The sequence below is a fragment of the Acanthochromis polyacanthus genome, chromosome 15 (genome assembly GCF_021347895.1).
Source record: "Acanthochromis polyacanthus isolate Apoly-LR-REF ecotype Palm Island chromosome 15, KAUST_Apoly_ChrSc, whole genome shotgun sequence".
Classification (NCBI taxonomy): Eukaryota; Metazoa; Chordata; class Actinopteri; family Pomacentridae; genus Acanthochromis; species Acanthochromis polyacanthus.
In genome coordinates this window covers 5735243-5758369 of record NC_067127.1, presented here as the reverse complement: position 1 = coordinate 5758369, position 23127 = coordinate 5735243, and the positions used below count along the sequence as shown (strand labels likewise).

The window sequence follows — 23127 nt, the reverse complement described above, 5'->3', positions numbered from 1 at the left end:
TCCTCCAGCCCCGGGGCATTGATAAGAGCAGACATTTTAATTTGCTAGGTCAAAACAAATGCTTCGAGACTCTGCTGCCAGGCCCAGGAAAAACCTAATGGGCTCTTGAGCATTGCACTGGCACAAAGTATGCACAAACTCATTTAGAGTACATTAATCAGCAGCACTTGCTTATGGTCATCATTTTCTAATGGGTCCTTAGCCAAAAAAGAAAAACAATTGCTTATTTGCGTTCTTTTTTGTGTTTTGGGGGAATTCAACAATATAAATTTTACATGGGAGCTTAACAGATCTAACATGTCTCTTGGCAATAAAGCAAACAGGAAAGACGCCCAACATCTCTATATCCAGCTCCGATGTGAATAAATTTTAACAACTCTTGGTCGTAATAGTTCAAAGAATGACTTAAAAACCAAGAGTAGTATAGCTATAAGTATAATAGGCTTAAAACTAAATGCAGTTGTATGTATTAGGAGCAAATAAACTGTACTAACTTGTGACGATTGGACGTTTCACAGGGTTTTCCAGGATTATTCACACCTTGTGTCTTATGCTTTTGGCACACTCTTATGCTAATGAAATTTCTCTGCAGGTAAGACAAAGTCTGATCATCAGCCATTTTCGACATTTAAGCAACAACATTGGTCGATAAACATCACAGAGAGGTCAAAGGATATAGTTCCGCTGCCTTTTGTCGGTAGAGGTACATCAACAAAACTCATACATTGTCAATCTAAATTTGATTTGCTCTGCAATTTCATATCTGTTCTAAACTGAAACTCTGTGTTTACAGAGTCCATACAAGGTCAGACTAATGAGACTCAACAACAATGGATGTAATCAGGGTTTTGACAACATGTTAAAACAGGTTCAAGTTAATTTTGCTGCTTCCAGCTGTTTGTAGGAGTCTTTTCTCTGAGTTAATTAAATATCTGCAGCATGAAGCAGCTGCAGGATCTACAGTATATGAAGTATCTAAATTATCATCTGAAGTAAAAGAGTTAACAGTAGTAACTGTAATTATCATTTTTTATTATCACAAACATGAAGATAGACCTGATCGGGACCTAATGGCAAATTCCAGCATGCACTTTTCTTATCTTCAGACAGCTGAGATCTCACATAAAGTCACATTTTATAATCCAATAATTTGTTGCCGTCCTCAGGCGAGTTCTGAGCTCCATTACATCGTACAGGATATTCATTTATTTTATTATGGAGTGAAAATATTATTTTATGCCAGGTCAAGTTTTTTTAATTACAGATATTTATTCTGTTTCATAGTCTCATAGCAGGACATGTGCAGCGGTGACATTGTGCATTTAGAAGCTTCCCATAACAACAAAACAACATGTAATTACCAAAATATGGCGGCAAATATCCTAAAATCAATGAAAGCTAATTTTGGGGGACCATAAGTTGCTCTGTATTTAGATAGATTATCATAACACATACATTATTAATGGTTACTAAATGTTAAATAAACTACACAGCTCCATCCTGTCAGCAGATCATTGTTAGTCTTATTGTATGATGGGACTTTATGGGTGAACCTTCCTACCTCAAATCCATCAAAGATTCTCTTCTGCTGCCCTATTTAAAGCTTTTAAGTCTATATATTATCTTACATTCAAATTCAGGCCTTTGAGTGCACAAGTGTTTTGCCTGCAACTGCTGCCGACGAGCGCACAAATGTGCACCCATGACAACCCTGAAACCGAAGAGCCCCCTCATCGCTGCAAGGCTGCAGTCACAATGTTCCGTAATGACTCACTCTCACTTACAGTAAACGCATACATGAGATTTATTCCCCATTGACGCATTTAGCCAGAACTCCAAACTGAGCGCTTGCGACGATGACATACATTAAACCCCCTGACATATCTGTTCATGCTTTCATGCATTTGCTTTTCCATCCTCCCATTCTAATAACACATTAGTACATGCAGTTCTATATCTAAATGTGAATCCAACCATTGTAAAGAAGTTCCGCAAAGTTATTCCAGATTTGGTCCGATTCTGTTCTGGCGATGCTCTCAAGAGAATCAAAGGGGTCACTGTATCTTTAAGCTGCCATTACCGACACTATGCTGCGATGGCTACAATAATTGATTAATAACAAATGAGTCTGAGGGTGAGTGATCTTCTGATATTTTTAAATCCTTTGATTAGAGTAACAAGATTTTAATTATATTCACTCATACTATAATAAGAAAATGATTGTAATCATACATGTTGCCATTATGACACTGATGAGTACTACAATAATATCTTAATTAGTTAAACATGGCAAGATTAAGACTACGGCAAAATGCAAACAAATACTACACTGAATCATATCTAGACCAGCTGAATAGTATCTGCCCCATGGTTTCCAGTTCTGTATTGTTGTACTGCTCAAAATGAACAATGTTTCTTGTGTAAAAGATTGGAAAAGCTGAAATGTTCACCACAAACATCCTTGTTGTGATCTCCCAAATGGCATTGTTCTATTTTAACACACAAGCTTAAGTTATATGTCGGCGTATGGTACAAAATGTTTCTACAACACTGTCAATCATCGGGTGGTCTCAGTGTGACCCCTCTGTTGTGGAGTTGTGAATTAATGCCAGATATTTGCATGTTAAAATGCCACAAAAATTGCAGAAGCTGTCCTTAATTATAGCTTTGCTGTGATGCTATATTATCTTCTTGTTGACAGAATTAGTCTTATTTCTTTAGTTTTACTCATCTAAGAGCAGCTGTTCTGTAAATAGCTCCTCAGATATGAGAGTAGTGCTCGAACTTCCCAAAGTACACAACAGCAGAGGGTTGCCATATCGTGCTCTCAGCAGGGTTCACTCCCCCTATGCCAAGTACAAATATTTGCTCAGTGCACAGTATTTGGATTTGGGGGGTTATTACCCTTGAGTTGCGCCGACATATTTTTCCAGCAGTAAAAGACTCTGAAACTACACCGCACAGTTCACAAGACAATAGAAGAAGCAGCTTGTAAAGAAAGTTGGCGCGAGGAAAACATTTTTTAAAAAAGGAAGAACATCTCTTGAATTCTCAAGTGGTCATAAATGCGATGGCGAAGGCAATATTTAATGAGGAAACAAATCTGCAAACGGCAAACAAAATCAATGAAGTGCTGTTATAAAATCTACTGTCTGCTAGCGAGAAAGAAAGAAGGGCACAAGGCAAACATTTACTCTAACCTATTGCACAAATTCTGACCTGGGAAGCTATTTTGAGACTTTCACACTGGAAGAACTATTGTACTATCTTGTACCTGAAAGTGATTTTATTGCATTTTGGGAAAAATATCTCACCCCTGCACACGTTTTATCAGAAAAGTGTTGGTTTTAATCTTAACTTTAATTATTCTAACTTCTGTGACACTTTTGGAAATTTGCAGAATCACGAATGTACAAAAATGAAAGCCAAAAAGCCATTTTATAAATAAAATCTAAAAATAAACTCATTTCCAACAAGACTAAAGGCAAAAGTGTAGATCTGACTGTGACAGTTTGACATCAGTCACGTACTGCACGGCCGTCAGTGCAGCAGAAGCTCTAGTTTCACTTCAATGTGATGCAAATATCTCAGTGGAGTAAAGTAGGGCAGAGACACATGCTGGTGTTGATTCTGAGGTATTAAGGAGTCAATTTGGAGCATTCTTTGAAGCCTTCCTTGGCTGGTGAGATTCTTCAGTAATGAGGAGGTTCAAGGTCTTTTCGTTCTCTCATCAGTGATCTTTAAAAACCTTGCTTGGCTCCGGCTGACACGTCGTGGAGGTGTAGAGAAAGGTGAGCTCTCAGTGCCTCATTTTTTAGAAATAAAAAGAACGTCATTAGAAGTCACCCTGCCATTTTCTTGCCAGGGACTAGGACTCTAAAAGCCAGAACTGATGACACTCAAATACAAAAACCCATCAAAGGAACAGGGAAGAAGCAATGTATCATTTCATAGCAAACACCTAAGAGGACCTACTTTGTCTTTTAATTTGTGTTGTCCCTCAATCTTCCGGCAGATGACAAATGTTCGTATTCTGGATTTCAATTATTTTGCAAATACATCCTCATTCACCCAGGCCAAAAACTATTGATCTCTGTCTGGCTGAATATAACACAGCAGTAGCACTGGATCAAAGAACATCCTAATCATCTTAAAATCCAATTACTGATCCATTTAAAGTTTTCTCAATTAACAGTGAGTTATTGACAAAACAGTACATCGTCGTGATTTTCCACTTTAATCGTTTCAGTCTGACAGAGAACCTCCAGTGCCTGAAGCCAGATTATGTGAGTGTTGGCGGTTTGGTTGACGGGACACACACAAAACCCAGCAGTGCCATGTTGGCTTTATTTGCTTGTTCTGGGTGAACAATATGCTTCCCCACATTTATTGTGTTCTTGCACTCTCCATGTGGAAATATCTTTATTTGATTTCTTCCAGATTGTGCGAATTCTACAGCTGATCCCTAACTTGTGTTCATATTTTCTGCATACAATGTCACTTAACTAAAAGCTAAGATGTAGTGATTAAAAGTATTTTGATAGTAAATGACATTGTTTCAGCAAAGATTTGTCAAGTGCTTGTGGAGCTTAATTGGAAAGCAACACTTCTTCTGTAATGAAGGATCTGAGAAATGTGTAAAACACCTTTCCTAAATTCATCCATCCACACACTGGGAGGTGAACATAAGGGCAAAAAAAAATCTATAACCCGCCATCAGGACTGGACTGATGACTGGACTTGTGTTCTCTAAAAGACCCCCTCTTATGAAAATCAAGTCTGTAACCTTGTTAAAAAGTCAATAATGGTGTTATTTATATGTTAGCAGACACATCATGAGTGAAACAAGCAGTTAACACCTGAAGGCTCATGTTATCGGTTACTGTTATGTTATTAATGTCAAAGAGATCAATACATAAAATACATTCCCATCTGACACAACTTGTCACGACCCTGTGCTCTGCTTCTTCAAATCTGACTTGAACATGTTTGACTGCATTACTCCAATATAGTAACTTGCCATTGAGTTGTAGTTTTACAGTGTTTGAATATGGGTCAATATATAACTGAGGGAAACAATCATTTATTAATAAAAAAATAACTGGATATCACTAAAATGTCAACTATGTTACAAAAAGTCCAGCAATTATAGATTGACCCGTCCAGAATTACTTGAAAATGATCCATAATTACGGAAAATTAGTCCAGAATGACATGAAATTTGTCCTTAATACCTCAAAATTCATCCCAAAGAAACAAAAATGATCCAAAATGACAAGAAAAGACTCAAGCTGACACAAAACTTGTTGAAATTGACGAGAAAATTGTCCAAAATGACTAATTAAGGGACTTTTGAAGTTCATGGGATATATCTTGCATACATTTTATTCAAAGTAAACTCATTTAATATAAAGCAGTGTGGATTTATGGCATGTCAACAGGGTGACTACAATATCCTTATGAATAGCTTTCAATTTTACTCAATTGTATATATAATATTTAGAAGAATCTTTCCGTAAAAATGCCATGTGGTGTTTGGTTAAAGGCGTCCATGTTGATTTTAGGCCAGAAAACACCAAAAATGTCAACTATGATACCTGTCAACTATGCTACAAAAAGTCCAGCGATCATAAATTGACCCATATAATCGAAGCTGAGCAGACATGCTTGAGCTGCAGGTGAGCTCTAGAGGGGTTGGTAAAGATTGAGATGGGAACAGATTTGCATATTGATGGATCTACAGGTACTAGAAGAGGCAAAGGTGTTGAGTAAAGTGGAGTAACATCTAAACCATTTTAACCCTTTTGAACAGTAAAACCTCCTTTTTTAATAGCTAAAGTGACATCATTGTCAGAGAAACTAACTGGTAAAACAGAAAGAGCCATCAGATTTTCAACTTTCCAACGGTCCTTGAATGACTCATCGGTGATGTGAAGCTCCAATGAGAAACTTAAATGTGATATAAATATACTGTCTGCACTATCCAGATTCTGCTCTGCGCTCAGTGCAGTCCATTAGTGACTCATCTGTGACCAACAATCACACAGAAAAAATGTATGACATTTTGGCTGAACTGGGCTCACCTGCAGGTTGTGTTGATACAGAATGGAGATGAGACAAGCATGAAGACAAAACATGTAAGTCGTAAAATATCTAAAGGATGTAAAGTCACCTTTGATCTTTAGTGCTGGTAACACCTGGCAGCACACGGAAATATGTTGCACACGGTAGTTTCATAGTGTTGGGGTTATTCTTGTGAAATAAAGAAACTGAACCGTTTCTTTTCCCTTACTGCTTGTGGTTCAACACGTTAAGTCGAATAAAACTTCTGAATATGTTCATTTAAATGAATTGAGGTGAATTGTAGGGGTTTAATCAATGCCCGGAGAGGAACTTTACAGTACCAGAACAACACTCTGTTGTCCAGGAACAAGCTCTTTAGTAAGTATCCATACTCTTTTTATTTTTTAAGATTATTTTTTTCTCTGTTCTTGAGTGTATTTGACAGAGGCTGCTGAAGAAGCAGACAGGAAACAAGATGAGACAAATGCGAGGTGTGACATACAACAAAAGCCCCCAGCTAGAATCAAGTTGTAGACATGGTGGTTATTCTTTGTGACATGCATTGTCAGGTATTGTATTTGCGAAGCGAAGAAGTGTCATGGCGGTCATGACAGTGCATGCTTTCATGTAAATGTGAATTTCTGTGCTGTTGGAGTAAAAGCCAATCGAACTAAAGATAACCTTTCCTCTGGACCTAACAGTCTTGAGCAGGTAGTTGTATAAACGCTACAATGAGACAAACTGTCATATTCTGATCATTTGTGTTTCGAATGTGTGAATACTAAAAAGAACTAAGAAGAAAATAATTGAGTCTGCGACATCTTACATCCACGCATGATTAGGTTGATTAAACAATTCAACCTACTATTTTTCTGCTCAGGTGAAGAAAGACAGCCAAGTTATATTGGCCAAGTAGAGTAATGTTCTAAAGATGATAGGCCTTTTATTAAGATGACAAGTGAGGAGCAGAAGTGCAGCTCTCTCCCCAAGATACTTTTATGATGGTTAAATTAAGTGGAGACAATTTCTCCTCAGTCATATTCTGGTAGCATCTTGTGTTATATGCTTCATTTTTTTTCCAATCATGCAGTGTGAAAAAGAACTGATAATCCAAAAAGCACTTTCTTTAAGCCTGGAGTTTAGACAGTTATTTTAGGCCACCACCTAGTTATTGTTTTAAAAGCTGCTTATACATCCACAACTTACAATGATGGAAAAACACAGAATGTTTATAAGACATCGTATTGATTTTTTGGTGAAACACTTGAATTATCATGCTGGCATTTATGCAGACATTAAAACACTAGTGTGTAGCGGCATTTCTGCATTCACTCGGAGGGCCTCTGTCAGGGCACACAGTGAATTCCAGAGAAAAGATTCCCTGGCTCTACCTCAGTATCCAGTGTAGATGGAAAATTGGCAAACACGTGTCTACCAAACACACACGCAAAACAAAAGCAAACACAGCAGCACACAAATGGCTCCTTGTCCTGGAGTTGGGGACAAGAACGAGCCAGATACTGGCACTGACCACAGGCCTCGTTAACAATGCCAAAACAAAATGCTGCACTAATCCCAATTAGGCTTCTGTAATGAGGGGAGCCTGCACACAAGCAGGAAGTGCCAGGCTGCATCCCCAAAACTCAATTACACAGCCATCCAGGCAAGGGAAGCAGCGACAGAGCTCAGTAATGTGTGTATATGCTACTTTGCGTGTGTGTGCGTGTGTGTTTATACGTGCAAGTGTACAGATATGGCTCTAACTATAAAGAAACAACAATGGACACGGAGTGGGAAAGTAAAAGGATTGTGTGGGCGCAGAAGAGGCTCTAACTCCAAAAGAGCACACACTGTGCACGGCTTAATTCAAAGTCAGTGTTCTTCCTTTAAGGGAACCAGAGGTTCACACATGAAGCGCCTTTGAAGCTGCTGCCAGAAGCCATCTGAAATAACCCAAAAGTACAAACAAAATTTGGTGTCGAGCTGACACTGGGTTATCTGACACATAGGTGCTCATGATGGGTCAGGTAAACAGAAACAGGAATACAGAAGTGAAGGTGGACAAAACTGATGTTTGTAACAGTTAGCAAACTTTTCCTTTGTGGTTAAGGACAAATTTTGCAATTGAATGGCGTTCAGTGTCGCAAGAGTGTATGGAACTGACACCCATCCCAAGGTACCAGAATCCAGCTGTTTGCAAATTGTATCTAACTAGATCAAATCAGGTGTAGTATTGCTGTCCCGTTGTAATGTTCCATTTTCAATTCAGGAGGTGAAAGCAGGACATCGGATTTGTATCGTACTGTAATGTATTTTTCTAAGGACTTTTAAAGATATTCTTACATTTGTTGATCATAACTAGCATCGCAATACTGTCATTGTTGGTTTGTATGATTATTCTCTGGAGTATCTATATCAGGTCTGTATGTGGCTCCCCTTTGGACAGGGTTAGGATTCTCTGCTTTACATATTTATTTATAGACCTCAGCTTTAGGCCTGTTTTGTCCAAAATAAAGTCCACTATTCTGAATAAACAGGTCAGAGATTATATTAAAAACAGTCAACATCATGTTCTTACAGGAGTAGATCTCTACACACTTGCTCAGTCACATCAGGTAACACAGACAGGCATGTTTCCTACCTGCACACCTGAAACCTTTCAACAGCAATTGTTGTTTTTAGTGTCAACCGAACAATTCATGTGAAGCAATCCAAAGACTTTTTGTCATTTGCGGCAACAACAATCAAGTAAATTTGTATTCTCCAAGTTTGATGTCAACAAATCACAGAACCATTAAGTTGATGTTTTAGCTCGTAGCACATCACTCTCCAGTCTGTCTCCTTAACCGAGCAGGCCGGTGCATCTCTTGGTCTGTCTGAGACTTGCTTGCAGCCACTTCAGTGACACGGTGTCTTGCAAACGTGAGAGTGAAATACTATCTATTACATTTTTGAAACAGCAAGAGGCAGCAGTGTTTAGAAACTGCAGCTCAGAAGACAGCTACATATCGCATCGAATATACTTTCATATGTATGTGCATTAAATGAAACTCACACTTTATAACAGCGACCTCTTCAGGACCCATCACTGGTACACAACTTTTAAAACTCTGATTATCTAGTCTTTCCATCAAGGCATTGTTACAATTCTGGAAAACAAATCACTGAGACAGACTATTGATTAAATATTGAATTTTAAATGCTAATTAGCTTGGTATACTATAATTTAAAAGTATTGTTATTTACATACTTGGAGTAAACAATTGGGGAGCACTGGGGTATTAAGTGCATAGGTAGGACAACAGACAAGTGGAGAAGGAGTAATGAACTAGAGCCTCCAAACAGCAAGAGATAATAATATTGAGCAGCAATTAAGCAAGCATGCATGAATTACATTGGTAAGAAAAAAAAATACTTTGCTTTTCTGCATTTGGATGTATTGGACTGTATTGCACTTTCATTTTTCCATTGTGGTATGCGAGGTCACTCTAATGTTTGTAAAAACATGAAGTACCAATAGTTTCAAAGGGAGGGACTCACATGCATTAACATGCATGCACAACCACTAAAACATAGAACTAGGGCAATCAGATTACAACACACTCAGGAGTGCGACTTCACTTCACTACAGGCTTTCATAAGCGAAAGTAATTTGCTGCAGTGTTAATGCTTTGTTTATATTCAAAATTTCACATTTTGCACCTTTACACACCAGATAGAATAATAAAAATTCAACGAAACTTGCTTCTTTGTCAATATAAAATGTAGTTTTCTCAATTTTTAATTTAGTCATGGACTAAGCATCAATTTGTGCCCTAAAAATCATTACATTTTATTAGAGGGAGCAGACTTTCAGACCCCCCTGACCTTATTTTAGTATCTTGCCTGACACCTTTTTCACTATAAAGTTTGCAGGTCTGATTCTTCGCTTGGCTCGTGCACTTGAAAATTAGGTCTTTTTCTAATGCAAAGTTCAGAACCTGTTCTAATTGAAGCGATACATTCTAATAATACTATTGGAGTTATCACAGCTAAGTTAATTAAAGTATTAATGGAAAATGTTATGGAAGCTGAAATGAGCACGAGAATCCACCATTTGGCTCAATAGGCGACTTGCCTTTTTTGAAGAAGAAGACTCCCGGACAGTTATATCTGCACGCAGAAAGAGTCGAGGTGTGAAAGCCATTTACACTTTCTTTAAGGAGTTTCACTTGAAGACCAACTTATTGTGAACATTCTCTTGCCGATAAGAAAGCCTTGGCCAGGTAGAATGAGTCGAACGGATTTCATTTCAATACAATTACGGTCTGACCTGATCACACAATTACACAGTCTGCACACAAATTCAGATGACCTGCAGACAGGAGTGATATTCATAATGTGATACAGATTTAGAAAAGATTAAAATTGATTTCTTAACTTTTTTTGCACAAAGTTGAGAGATTCTCCAAAGTTTTCTGCGTCCTGCATGTATAGCTGTCTGTGAGAGCGTCAGCACGGGAATGAAAATGAATGCACTGATGGTGGTTTAATGCTTTTGTTCTGATAAAAGGTAAAAGGTTTCATTAAAACAATGCCTTCTAAATGGAATGGGATGGAATCATTTGCGACATATTACCTTTTCACCTAAGGAAGACGGATTGACAGAAATGGCATACAGCATGGCAATCACATGCTAACTTAGTGGATTAATAGACCCTGACTGATGTTTGTGCGTGTGTGTGTGTGTGTGTGCGTGTGTGTGTCTGTAGAGGGAGTTAAAGTATATCCTTTAAAGGTCACCCAGACCCTGATTAGACACATCAGCAGGCTATTAGTAACAAGGGAACTGCCACCGCTTTCACCGTTAAATTCCCCCACTCACAAATGAATCTGAACTTCTCAGGAGTGAGGACAATAACACACATTATAGCAGAAGAATCTCCAACCTTTTATCAGAGAATTACACTGCTGCGATATAACGGCTGAACAAAAAAAAGAAAGAAAAAGCGAAGAAGAAGATGCATGGAGGTTGAATTGGATAATGTTTCGCAATGCTATTACAGGAGCTGGGAAGGGGGTGTTTGGAAGACAACCGTGAATCAGCGAATATGTGCCATTTCCTTTTAATTCTCTTATCATTTAATGTTTCTGGCAAACTTAGCCTGAATTTTTTAAAGCTTACTGCCACCATTGAAACACCTAAAGAATGCCTCACCTCCAAATCCCTTCACACCTGCATGCACAGCTATAATTGAATTCCTCCTATTTTTTCACAGTGAGAAGCCCTCACCTCCGGCTATTTTTACGTTCATGTCGCTGCCATTCAAAGTTTGAATGACGGAAGCATTCTGTTACCTTCATGACTCGGCCCACCTTCAACCCACACCCACCTACAGATTCACGTTCTGAATTCCACTGCTTTTCTCCTTTCTTTTTGCTCCAGATGACTTCATTTGAATAATTCCTTTGAGGAGAGACAGTAGCAGGAGCACTAAGAAATGTCCACTGTGTTGATGCATGTTGCGTCCAGGAGCAATTGCGACTCCATCTCCAGATCTCTCTCTCGCTTCCATTGATTTGCTGTACAAGGGTAAGTCAAGTACTTGTTGTACCCGAGTGATCTGGAGTGATGTATTAATAACTGAAGTAATTTAGTTTATAACAGACAGTGAAGTACAAATAAAGAAAGATATCCATGGTTTCAGATAGACAAAACAAAAATGTGGCATAAGAATAATTAACAGTGCTCTCTCTGCACATCATTGACTAAACTATCCAGGTAATATTTGAATAACACACCAGAATACAGGTTGAATGGACTGAAGCACTTGACGATTGTCGTTGCAGTAAACCAGAGAAAACCTTGAAACTGTACTGACTTTTCAACCAATAATTACATTGGGAAATCAAATCTGTAGACCATCTTCAGCTCACGCTAGCCCTAATAGCCTAAGTGAATAATGATAGCATAAAAAAAACTAGCATTTGCAGCATATCAAATCATCTTAACCTTTTTTTTTATACCAAAATGACAAAAACAGACTCTTAGTGAACCAGCGTGCACCTGCCGACATTCCTATGATTTCTGAAACAGTTACCAACATGTGATCCCAGCACAACAAGCATTGAACTATTAATGTAGACAAGTTAGCCGCCCGTTTTTTGATAATCTGCTAATTTGGTTTTTGAACTCAGATATCCAAACTGCCTTTTGCAAAGGGTACACTCAACTGTTTGTGTGTCCATTTTAACAACATGCACCAGCAACAACTTTTTTGACATTGTGTTAACTAGTTTGGAGCCAGTTTGAGTAAACATTAAATGAGTTAGGGTGACTTCAAAATGTTTTTAAAATTTCTTTTTCACCCCCCTGTTCCTACACTGGGTGTCAGATGAAGTGTTGTTTACTCTTTTTCCATGATAGCCACACTAAAAGGACAAAAATCAACAGGAGCGTGTTTTTTTTTTAACTTTATTTTTTTAGCCACAAAACACACAAAGCATCCCAAACACTAAGTTAAGCACAAAGACTTGATCTATGGAGGACAAATAACTGTCTACTTATTTTTCTTGACGCTTCCTACGGTCATCTTGTGTGGCTCCTACCTGTCTTTATTTTCTCTGAACATGTACCGTCGGCCCACTGATTCAGTCTCCAGCATCTTTGTATTGATTTCAGTTGCTGCATGCTCCAAGTCTTAATTTTCCACATTTGTCCATCTAGTTTGTGCCTTTGTTTGATCCTAAAATCAATATATTTTTATTTTTAATAAACATCACACTAGTTAGCATTACATGCTGCAGTAGCTAAACTACACAGATACCACAGAAGTGTGGAGTGTTGTGGAATTGGTGACTGTTTCCAGCCCTTCAGCAAAAAGAAAAAAGTGAATTTTAGCAAAAGCCCAAATATTATATGAAAAGGTTGCATGCTTATGGTGTAGTGTACTGTATATATAATGGAAATATTTTTGGAATCACACCAAATTCTCCTGTGTGTCTAGTGCTCTTACCATTGTGGTGCTCTAGAGCAGTGGTTCTCAACCCTGTTCCTCAGGACCCCATGTCCTGCATGTTTTAGATGCTTCCCTGCTCCAACACACCTGATTCAAATGATCAGCTCGTCATCAAGCCTCTGCAGAAGCCTGATGACGAGCTGATCATTTGAGTCAGGTGTGTTTAGATAGATAGAGCTCTTTATTGTCCCGAAGGAAATTTGTTTTCTCAAGCTGTCATGTCACAACATCATAACATACATACAAAGACAAAATTCACAATATGACACACAAAAATAAAGTTCAAGTTCAGCGCGGTGGCTTATTGAGGATGACGATAGCTGATGGAACGAAACTTCTGTTGTAACGGACATAATGCCATCTTAGTGCTCGAAATCTGCGTCCAGAGGGGAGGAGCTGGAACATGTGATGAAGAGAGTGTTCAGTGTCCGAAATTATTGATCTGGCGAGACGGGCTATTGCCTTATCATTAAGTTCAGATATGTTAGGTGTGGGTTGATGTATAATTTTAGATGCAATACGTGTAATTTTAACAAGTCGGTTTCTGTCTGAAACTGATAAAGTATAGAAACAGGAACAGGTGTTGGAGCAGGGAAGCATTTAAAACATGCAGGACATGGGGTCCTGAGGAACAGGGTTGAGAACCACGGCTCTAGAGGACTGGCAACACTTGAGGTAGTGAAGGTCTGAGGTTTTGTGAGTTTTAGGTTAGTAGCCATCAACTTGCACATGAAGAACATAGCTTTGCATATTTTTATGAATTATGTGTGTTGGTGACATTATCATGTAATGAGTAGCTGCCATGTGAGCTTGGTGAGCTGGATGAAGCTTCAAACTGCACAGAGAGAAACACATTTCAGGGTAACATACGCCATGACATGATTAGGATGCACAACCATACGAACAATTTTTGTTGTCAGTCTTAAATATGATTTATGCATTTTATATTGCCTTTCAGCACTGATCATTTTGACAACCACTAAAGTTTTGTGAAAGACAGAATTTATCGCAACAACAAAGTGCATAATGTGGCTCAACTCCAAATGCCAGTTCCTATGATCGCACATGTTGATTTGAAACAAATAAATTAACAAAATAAAATGACAAGTTCTAATCTAATATCGCCCAATCACCTGAACCCATTATCAACCATCCAATCAACCAGTCAATCTGGAGACTACAGCCCTAGTGGGGATTATTTCAAACAGGACTGAACTGAGATAACAGAGAGCAGTTCTGTAATTTCAACATCACAGTGAAAGAAAACCTTCAACAGACTATCAAATATCACACGTTGTATTATCCCAAGATACACTCTTGCCAGTAGGATTATAGTAATTGAAAACAGCAAAAAATGTTTTTGCATTTGCAACCATTTTTCCATTTCTAAAAGGATTAGAGGGAATGGTTTCCAAACTATATACCAAGAACTAATAGTATGATTTGAAAATATTCTTTTCTTGTTCACTGAACAGGTCAAATGAAGACTGAATTAATGTAGAGAGTGTAAAAATAAAGCCTCTGCCTGTCCATTTTTTAATCCGCTTCATTTTTGTCATTCGAGCTTTGTTTCAGATCTGCCTCACTTGTTCACGATCATGGTGTCACTCTGAGCCTCTGTCCTTCTATTTTCTAGCTCATTCTGACTGTGGGTCTCCCCATCTCTTTCTTTTGGGCCCTAATTTCATCAGCATGGCAATGTGGGACACAAGGGCTCCTTTTCATCTCCACCTTGTAAAAATGCACGAAGAGAAGCTGGTCGCTGAAAGCCAATCTTGGCACAACAGACAATTAATCTCACTTTTTCAATTTTAGTCACTTCTTCTTTCTCTCTGTCATTCACTTGCTACCCCAAGTTATCCAGGCCAATATGAAAACAGGAGCTGGTGGTTATCTGCAATTCCAATTACAAAGGCACAATAATTAAAGGAGATTCAGAGGTCTAGCAATGACAACAGACATCAGTTTCTTCCAATGGTTCTGTTTTAATTAGTCTCCAGCGCTTGAAAAGATTTGATGCACAAATCAAAAATGATTCAGCCGTGTATTTTTTTCAGGGAAGAGAAAAAAATATTTTCTTTTTTCCCCTCAACCACACAAATATGCTGACAGACTTATATCACCCATATAATTCCTCAGCAACTGTACTCACCGATATCAAGCAAATCCATTGGTTCTGCTGGAGGAGTTGCCAGGAATGGATGGACGCCATCATATAGCCACAGCTAAAAAGCCTATTAAACCATTTTTACCATCTCTTAATCATTGCTATATATGTACATGAATTATATGAAGAGAAAAACATGGCAAGTGCATGCATAACCCATTAGGTGGCTCTTAATGGAAAGCATCTCTTTTAATTGCTTTCACTGTAATATTACCCTTTGAGTTTCTTTTCAGTTTCGTGCTAAGCCGAATCAGTAGTCATGTACGGGAAAGAAGCAAATATGGTTTCAGGAATTAATATTTTCAAAAACTAGTCAACTAAATGAAATTGTGTTACTAAATCATCTGAGTAAACGTGCCAACAGCTTTCCCACTGAGTCATGTGCGTTTTAAATGTGTTTTGCATAATTTTGGAGACAAAGACTTAGTCACAGTGTGACTGTGAGCTAATGTTACGGCCTTGCTGCTTATAATATCTTGGAGCAAACAATCCCAGGTAAGAGATGATGATCTGCTAGCGTGCAATCATGATAGGTTAAATATTCAGTGGTAGAGCTGCTCAATTTGCCGTTATTTTGATAAGGATCAAAATTATTCATTGATTTTAGTGATAAGATATTTTCATTGCACTTTTGCCTTTAAATGAACAGAACACTCGGATTCATTTGCATTTTGTGCTACATTTGTGCTAATGAACACATTCCTGCACCAAAATCAGACTCATTAGTATTTACAATGGTCCTCTAGAAGCAAAATTTAGATAAAATTACATCAAACCTTTCAACTAAAATTTGATCAACAGACCACTGCATTCACTTTCATGCTTATATTTATATTTATTTATATTTATATTATTTCATACGATATCGCAGGTGTTATGGATATTTGAATGGACACTGGACAAGGACAGGAAATCAGCGAGGTAATATCACAATCCTTATCAGACTATTCTGCCACTTGGCAGCCGTCCTGGTTACGCCACAGGCACTTATTTCTGGCTAACAAGATCAAACTCTTATCTAAATGAATAGGGAAATAGTTTCAGCTGCAGTTTCAATGGTCACAGGACAAAAAAAACTGTGTGTAGAATCACAGTCAGATCTGATGAAAACTACTTAAAAGTTTGCTCCAAATAAGGTCACAGGAAGTGTTTTTTCACCACTATTATACTTCCATGTTAACAACACTGCACTTGCATCAATCTGACGCTCTGATCAGCTGGCAGTTACCCAGTTGGCTGTTGTTGGCATCTTTGGCGTTATGGAGTTATATAGTTCTATTCAGGAATCTTCATGTAGCAAGTCTCTCCTTTCTAATGTTTCTGGTAATTTTAGTGTAATTTCATGCATCCTGTTCTTGTTCATCATAAATTGCCCTAAATCCAAATTACATCCAAACTACTGAAGATGCTCTGTCTGTACCGATGAGTTCCACGAGCCTTCTATTCCAGAAATTAGATTTTGTTCCTGCCTATCCGCTCCGTGTTGAATATCACTGTTCTGTTCTCAAGTACAGCCACAACATCCAGGAGATTTTTTCACAGGCTGTCACTCCAGAGGTACATGAGCAGCTGCATGGCGACTTTCTAAAAATGGTAACCTTGTGACCAGTAATTGGTTTAGGAAGCGTTTGATTTGATATGCAACGGAGCAAACATTTAAAACCTTAATATCACACTTGATTATGTTCATCTACTTTTGGGAAGCAAAACGGTGATCAAGATTATTATGCAGTTAACATACAGCCCTATACAATGGGCTAAAACAATGATTGGAATTGCAGAATAGTGCATCAGCAATCATTTGTAACAGCCACATTTAAAATCTTCCTAATAATAACATTTAAAAGCTGTACTCTGCTTCAAGCTATGAGTCATCCACAGGAGTCTGACAAACATTTTTTGAACTGATGATTGACATTGAGTCGGCCTCAGCAAAAGAAAGTAAACACCAAGAAACTGGACACCCAAAAAAAACGCCTTTGTTTCTTGTTGAAAAATCACCAATATATTCCTGTTTATAATGCATTTGCCACTCTGCCAGCCAGCTGCCTTCACCCCTGGCTACAGAGCTGCATTTTCTTGGCTTGCTCTGTTATTTGTATCAAGGCTGAGGTGAAAACTAAGCCGAGGATTTGAGTGCAAAAAACAAAAAACAAAAAAAAAAAACTGAGGGTGTGTGAACTGTAGATCTTCTGAAAAAACGCTATGCTTAGCTGAGCCAAGCTGGCTTAGTGATTTCAGGGGGTGATTGCATTTCTGCTCTCTCCAACCAAGGCCTCGGCATTAGAAAGCGCTTACTCACAACGGAGGAGACTGGACCGTCCTGTGACGTCAGAGAGCTTGTTAGGATCTAAATTGACAGCCCCAGAAACAAGCAGTGTGTTTGTATCACCTGGAGTTGTTCAAAATCAGTTACCCAATGGATACTGTAAATGAAATGCTGCTTCAAAAGCGACCAGCAAAGGACACAACCCATCCTTGCTGTGATGTAAGGGTAAAGGTCAGAGTCAAACGGGAGGAGGATCGAAACAAACTACATCCATTACATATTCAGCAGACCAGAATGTATCTCCTCATCAACTACACCGAGGCAGTGAAAAAGAAGGGCAAATCTCCTGAAACCCATTATGGAGGGTACACTGCAGTAGGGCAATCAATGTCACTTAACACTTTCCAGTGAACCCGGCCCATTTTAGTGGGAGTGAATGATAGTTGAGCACTCAGCAATCTTAATTAGTAAAATATTAAAGGCCTCTCATAGGCACTTTAGCTTTGATGGATGGTATGGACCTGTCCCACCTACTGTGATGTCACAACAGAGGCCTGCCACCACCGACCCACTGAGAGGAGGAATGAAGGAGTGATGCTATCACATGGCCTGTGGTCACATTTGAGAGGTTATGCAACATTAGCTTCTACCAGCCCGACCAAGAACGTGGCCTTTTCCCACTTTGAAGGTATGAGCAGACACACCAGATATGATAGCCCAGCCTAATGGCACTGTCCTGTCATTTTATTGCATTTTCACATCTTTTATTTCTGTATTAATATTACTATGTCTTGCCTAATTATTGGATATATAAGATTGCAGTTAACCCTAACACTATATTATAAAGAAAAATAAAGAGATAGACTGACTATTGACCTGGTGGCCGATATCGTTGTCGACATTTAGCATTTTTCAGATTATCAGTGGTCTTATTTTTATTGACTGATTACTGATAAATTAAATGCGTGACTCCAGGTCTGACACAGCCACCTTTCTTTGCCTGTAGTCAATCTGTGGTCTCAGAAATGTCTCTTAGGAATAAAAAAAAATTGAATAAGAAGCACAAGCTACTGCCACAAGTTGGGAAATTGGCAGTTAAAAGTAGCAATTTTCACAGTGGCTAAGGATATGCTAAAAGCTAGTGGCTGAGTTAGAAGGCAGCCACAAATTACCTTGCAACAGAGTCTGGAAAACAATAATTAATAATATTTTAGGATATGAGCCTTACTGGGCAATAGAAGTGACACAACAATGAAAAATTAAGAAAACAGAAGAACAGTAGACGTCACTGCAGCAGACAAACTGATCAATCTCAATCAATCCCACATAAATTAAACAGAGCAGAGCATCCTAATTTCATCATTCCTATGTCTATTCTATAAATATTTAGTTATAGTATCATCCCTTATTAATAAAGAAGTCTAATGATAAATGACAGGTTCCTGTTACAACATGCTTTAAAACATATATTTAATGTATTCTGAATATCAGTTATTGGCTTTCCTTGATTACCAGAAATCGGCATCTAAATCGCTGCTAAAACCCAGATCTGTCAATCCCTAATTTAACTCAGTATTTTACATGCATCTACTCAGATACACCTCTTTTTTCCCCCCCATCAGTTCCTCCTCATTTTTTGTCTCTCTTCACTGAGTTAATGGGGTGACCTTGAGCTGATTGGGCGAGATTGATCACTGCTCAGCTGGAAGAAGAGAAAGACACATAAAAATGAAAGCAAGACCCAGAGACCCAAGAATAAAAGTGGGAGGACACTTGACTTCCCATATACCCTCTTTCTGTGACTTTGCTGATGATGGCCCTCTTTGAGCCTGTTGGACAGTAGTAATTATCCCGGCTCTCAGTGTCTGCTCAAGTACATTGTGCACCCTTCAAACTGACACCATCCATCCTGTGCAACTCCTTCCAGCTTACAGATGTCTTTACCTGCTCTTGATTTTTTCCCATCCCCTCACCCTTACATGCCTCGTTTTAAAATTACTCTTAAGATAACCTATCATTTACACACACACACAGAAGAAGAAGAGCAAGTCCTGTGTTGATGTGGTAAATGCTATGCTAAGCAGAATTAGAGTTAATTTTTTTCTCAGCTTGCATGCAGCAGAACTCACAGGGAAAGCACACAGGCTTACCCTCAACATTAAAACAAATCATGATCCAGAGTGAGCCCCTTGAACTGTTCCAATCTGGCAGTCAAGAGTGGTGCTGATGCAAAAACAACACAGCTGGCTGTTCAATTAATGATTGTTTTTTTTTTTTTTTTTGTAAAATGCACAAGCAAATCTCAATTATTCAGCTACTACATAATTCATATTGGCCACTTTATATAAATTTTACTAGCTGCACAATTTTGTGGTTGATGCATAGCGTGTGACCCACTCTATTCACTTACCTTGACCCTTAATTTTACCAGCTGACTAACCCTAAACTGCCTACAACAAGTTCAAGCACAATGATGCGAATAAAAAGGGCAACCTCGTACCATTTTCTGCTCAGCACATGTGGAGATTCTTTCGTCCTTCGTCAAGTGTACAGTGAAGTTTAACTAAGATCTTTGCCACACATAGTATTATAGTATCTGTAAACTTGATAGAATATTTTCTTAAAACATATCTTGTTCTGTGTGTTCTGGGCTTTTGAGGGCACACAAATGCAGTTTTCTGTCATGGAAAAGGAACATTGCGGAAACCTGATAATGTGAAGATATTCAGAAATTCTGCAGTGACTTTACGGCTTGTGATATCAGACGTGATAACAGTGAATGCAGCCAAAACAGTAGTAGATCGAGCCTTGTTAGCAGTACTTCTGACATGCCTACACATAAATGTACAGTTACTCTTCCACTCTGTTAGGAAACAAATGCTTCAGAATCACTCCACATATACGATTCTCCCTTTCCTTGAAGCAACATTGTTGGCAGCCTACCAGAAACGGTAATATTTTTCAGGCTTCTGTTTGGTCAACATGTCTTTAAGGTCAGGGTTATATCACTGCCTGTTGGTTTAGCATGCTTCCGATAGTGCTTCAGTGGTATTTTTATGTGAATGGAGGTTTTTTTTTCCTTTGGTTGGTTGTTTGATAAAGAGGGAGGAGAAGCCACTTTTAAAATACTGATCGAGATGAGAGTTATCGTACAGAATAACCATTAAAGTAGCAATGCGAGAGCAAAATTTAAAATTCTGTAAATACCAATCATTTCTATATAGGGTCATAGAGGATAGAAAGAGGAAAAATATGCTTTTTAAATTTTTAAAATACAGTAAGTCTTTCCAAAGTTACAAGCTTTTACATTTTCATATTTAGACACTTTCAGTGAAATCTAATATCATTAAAACAATAGAAGATGATGTGGACCACTTGACCAGAGTGAATGGGCAGAATATTCAGTTTCTCTCTGCACCAACTTCCCTATTTCATATTCCCCATTTCCTATTATTTTTGTAAACAAGTAGTAATATTATTGCCATCATTCTTTCGTGGAAGAAAGAATCTGAATGAATACAGTACACCAAATGGGGAGATGGAAAAAAATGCTAGCCTACAGCCTGTGTTTACCCTGCTCTGTTATCCTTTGCTGTCTCCATGTTTCACATTTTGAGAGGTAAAACAGCCATGGCTGTCCACACTCTTCATTCCAAGTACAACTAGAAAAGGACTCGGAGAGCGCAGACCTCCGCCAGGCCATCTGTCTGTCTGTTTTTCTGTTAACAGCATAACTCAAAAAGTCATGGATGGATTTTCACCAAATTTTTACAGAATGTCCGGAAGAGCAAAAGTAACAATCGATTAGATTTTGGACGTGATCCGGATCACCGTCTGGATCCAAGATTTTTTTGAAGGACTCTGTACAATTGAGAGATGGCCGCCAGACAAACAGACAAACGAACTCCGATGATTACATAACCGCGTGAGCGCCACACACCTTGGTCAGCGGCGGCGCGGGGCTCGCTCAGCGCGGGGCTCGGCTGCTCGCTGAGGCTCAGCTTCATAAATGTATTCACTTCTCCGCATGACAAAACTGCATTACTAACTCACAACAATCACTGTACTGTAAAGTATACATTCTATATTTAACGTGTATGTGTACAGGTTTCGAAAAAATAATGTTGCTTACAGCGAAAATGGCGATGACTTCAGCCTCCTCTGCCTCTGAATCCACATCAGGTAGAAAAAAACCTGTCACCACCATGTCTTTCTGTGAAGCGAAATCTAACTGGCTGTGAGATATGATGTCTCTGACATGCGGTTGCGTGGTGCGGAACACAAAAGAAAAATGGAACAAAAATGAGCCTGCGTCCAGACTATAAGAGGAGGTGCGGGAAGGACTTTTTCAACTTTAGTGGTTCATAATTCAAAAACTACATGGATTATTGAAAAAATAAAAACATGTATGCATTACTTAGACATAGCTGCATCTAACAGTCTTTGTTGTAAATAATAGCAACCCAGTATTTAACTACTAGAGGACGCCAAAGCACAGCCTGCCCTTTTAGGCCAGTTTTCACCACGGACTGGGCCCTGAATCTGGCGTTGCAAGGAGGAGAATTCAGACTATGCCATGTGGATGCTTTTAGTCCAAACAATGAATACGTTTTCTTACATGTCTGATTGATTGAGTGTGTGTGTGTGTGTATGTGTGCGCCCATATTGCTACTGGCGTGTGGATGTTTACATGCGTCTTTAAAGATATAAAGAGAAATCCTACACTCCGAAAGATGTTCCTACTGTTGACAGGTAAACTCTTTGGAGGCTCTTTCATCAATTCGCTCGACTCCAAGAAACACAACAGTTGTGATGAGACAGTGTACATTAGCCGAGAAGGGAAAACACCTGAGGCTTGTCTGTACTGCTTTACAGAAATGTAGAACTTCTCTGCTTTCATATCAGACCAGTGCTCCACCGCAACGTTGAGGCGTTGAGCCAGCTGAGCCATTAGGGTTCTACTGTACTGTGAGGCTGTGTTCACAGGGCAAACAGACTGAAAGCATCATATGTCTGTTGACAAAAGAGAAAAAAATCATGTGTAACAGCACTGAGCAACACAATAGATGAATCCTATCCTTTCAGAGATGATATACACTCAAGGAAAAGCAAAACAGAAATTCTTGTGCAATCCCAAGCAAAATCAAGGTAAACTATAGCTTCACCAAAGCCAACATTACCAGAGCAATGACACCTGCCATAGATTGTACACAAAAGATGAATGTAGCCTGCGGGTCTGAAATATGATACCAGAGCAGATGTAGTCATGGTTAGCCAGGCCGTTCTGTAGTAGAGAAAGGCCTGGCTGCAGCTCAGTATCAGTCTTGGCAAATAACAAAAATAGTGACAGAAGGAATTTATTCACTAAGAAAACTCACAGGGCTGCTTTACTGCATCAGAATCATTTGCAAAATCTAATGCACAGATAACAGAATGATAAGAGACAGGAGAAGCATGATAGGTTTATAACTGCAGCCTACATCTGTTGAGTCAGATTAATGCAGAAGTAGCTTAAACCTGCATTCTTTCTAACAGCCAGCAGAGGGCGACTGCTCTGGTTGCAAAACAAGGCACAGTTGTATAGAAGTCTGTGAGAAAATGGCCCTACTCTCAGGTGATTTGCTACCTCA

General features: G+C 38.8%; 1 protein-coding gene across 3 annotated transcripts in view; it reads right to left on the bottom strand.

Annotated features, from left to right (window-relative positions):
* Nucleotides 1-23127, bottom strand: part of grid1a (glutamate receptor, ionotropic, delta 1a) — a 278043-nt gene that overhangs the window by 133320 nt on the left and 121596 nt on the right. The gene's annotated exons all lie outside the window — the stretch shown is intronic.